This window comes from Penaeus japonicus, unplaced genomic scaffold, assembly GCF_977035675.1.
Source record: "Penaeus japonicus unplaced genomic scaffold, GWHDUDI00000001_assembly GWHDUDI00000022, whole genome shotgun sequence".
NCBI classification, from domain to species: Eukaryota; Metazoa; Arthropoda; class Malacostraca; order Decapoda; family Penaeidae; genus Penaeus; species Penaeus japonicus.
The window spans coordinates 6,469,837-6,472,336 of record NW_028234424.1 but is presented as its reverse complement, the minus strand read 5'-3'; positions in this window follow the sequence as shown (position 1 = coordinate 6,472,336).

The window sequence follows — 2,500 nt, the reverse complement described above, 5'->3', positions numbered from 1 at the left end:
TATATATATATAGATAGATAGATAGATAGATAGATATATACGTGCGCGTGTTTGTATGTGCAGGTATAAGTCTGTACATTCCACAGAACTAAGGAAATTACCAGAGCACAGCAAAAACTGGTTCTGCATTCAACGTCCAGGCTGCGAGATAACAAATTATGGAAGACTTCCCCACCATGATTTGTGCCGCACCCTCCTCAGTCCTCACCCACCTGCCCAGAAGAGCCCAACGCACAACGAGATTCCGTGAATGCAAGAACACACCGGATGGGCCACTGGTTGCGGGGGGAACATGAGACTCCTTCATGTATGAGGAAGACATCGAAGGAATTATCTAACCTCCATCGTAGACGAAAAGTAGAGAAAAAAAAGGCGCAAACAATATGAAAACAAAGTTGCGCAATCGTGATGATCTCCTGGAAAATATGGAAATCCCTCCCTACTTTTGTTTAGTCTGGAATCACTTCTGGGGTTTCTTAGGATTCTCAACTCTGAATGGTCATCGGACTCTTGGCTCTTGTAAGTACTCGAAATGCTTCTCTGAACGATAGAGGTTCTTCAAGCGTTGAGATCTCCTTGAGACGATTATGGTAATGCGTAAGTGCTATTGTAAGTGCGGGTCTTTGGGTATTTACCTTGCTAACTTGGCAATAAAACCCACATATATTTCACTGAACGAGGTTGTACTGAGAAATGCTTCATGTAGACTTGTATCGAACAGGGTTAACTCTTTAAAGTTGGAAGTAAAACAATAGAAATGAAGAAACAGGATAGCGCTACTCCACCGGAAGTTTCAGGTGTTACCAAGTCTAAATAATGAGAGGAATTTACTCTGTTCCCATGATCGGAGAATGAGGCGAAAAAATAAAAACATAAAACATAATACATATAAAAAAATAGCATCCCACATGCGTGTCTACAGCGTACGCCATGAATAATAAATGGGGAAAATGTGAAGAGCAGAAAACAATACAAAACAAAATGAAATAGACGAGCAGGCGTATACACTCATAGCAAACCGGTAAGTATTTCTGAGAATGCTCATCTTGACAGACAGACAGACAGACAGACACTCGAGTCACTCTCACGAGACACTCTTAGTTATTGGCGTTGCTAGAAAGGAAAGGAAAAGCAAGGGTGATGAAATAGGATTTTAAATGTTTAGAAGTCATGGGAAGAGTAGATGGGGATTCCCGACCAAGGAAACAATGAAGGAAAGATGAGAAGTACTGAGTAGGTTTTGACCGAGTGAAAAGTCTCTGTAAGCCCTATTCTGTTTATGCTGTTCTTCCTTCTATCTCTACGCTTTCCTTTCCTCTATCTCTGTTAATTTGTCTACCTTCCTCCTTCTCTCTTTCTTTCCGTTTCGGTTTGTCTCTCGCTTTCTTTTTCTTTCGTTCACCCACTCTTTCCTTCTTACTATTTAATTAGTAATAAGAGTCTGCTGGGGACAAAATGCTTGCTCATTGACAACAGGAAACTAACAGGAATGTGACTGTTCACTACGTGGTTCATTCAAATGTCAAATTACGTGCGCGTATATAAATAGATAAATAAGTATATATATATATATATATATATATATATATATATATATATATATATATATATGCATATATATACATTCATATACATAGTATAAAATCAATATATATATATATATATATATATATATATATATATATATATATGCATATATAAACATTCATATACATAGTGTAAATCAATATATATGTGCATGTATACGTATATGTATATGTACATGTATGCGTATATATATATATATATATATATATATATATATATATATATATATATATATATTCTGATATCTCAGCTAAAATTCTTTCTAAACAGAGATAATCAACATATAGATCAAATCTTGATATTCAAGAAACATTTAGAATTATGAGGTGGCTACTACAGTCGCTAATATGCACACAATTATATTGGACTGGCGATATACTTGTTAAAAAATAAAAGAAGAAAAGAAAATAATAATAATAATAATAATATATATATATATATATATATATATATATATATATATATATATATATATATATGAACATAAAAATTACAATACAGATAACGATGACAATCGATAAATAAAGAATGGGTAATAGAAAAGCACAAAATAAATAAATACATCAATAAATAAATAAAAATAAAGGGCGAGAAACACTTGTGTTTAGTGTGTATGTGTGATTAGTTTATACAGCGATGTTTCAATTCTTCACATAATCTTGAGACATATCACGGGTTCATAAGAAAAAATTCTTTGAGATATATCGCTAACTAATACTAATGGCTGAGTGACTGTAAGAATATAACTTGAGTGAGGTTTGTATTGAGTAACATGTGGGCATTGCATGTACAGCTGTAATATATGAAAGAAAAATATCTGTGACCTGTAATACAGATTACTGGAGAAAGTTTGAAAGTTACATTCAGATGAATACACATTTTTTCAGACCATCTGTAGAATATTCAACTGCTT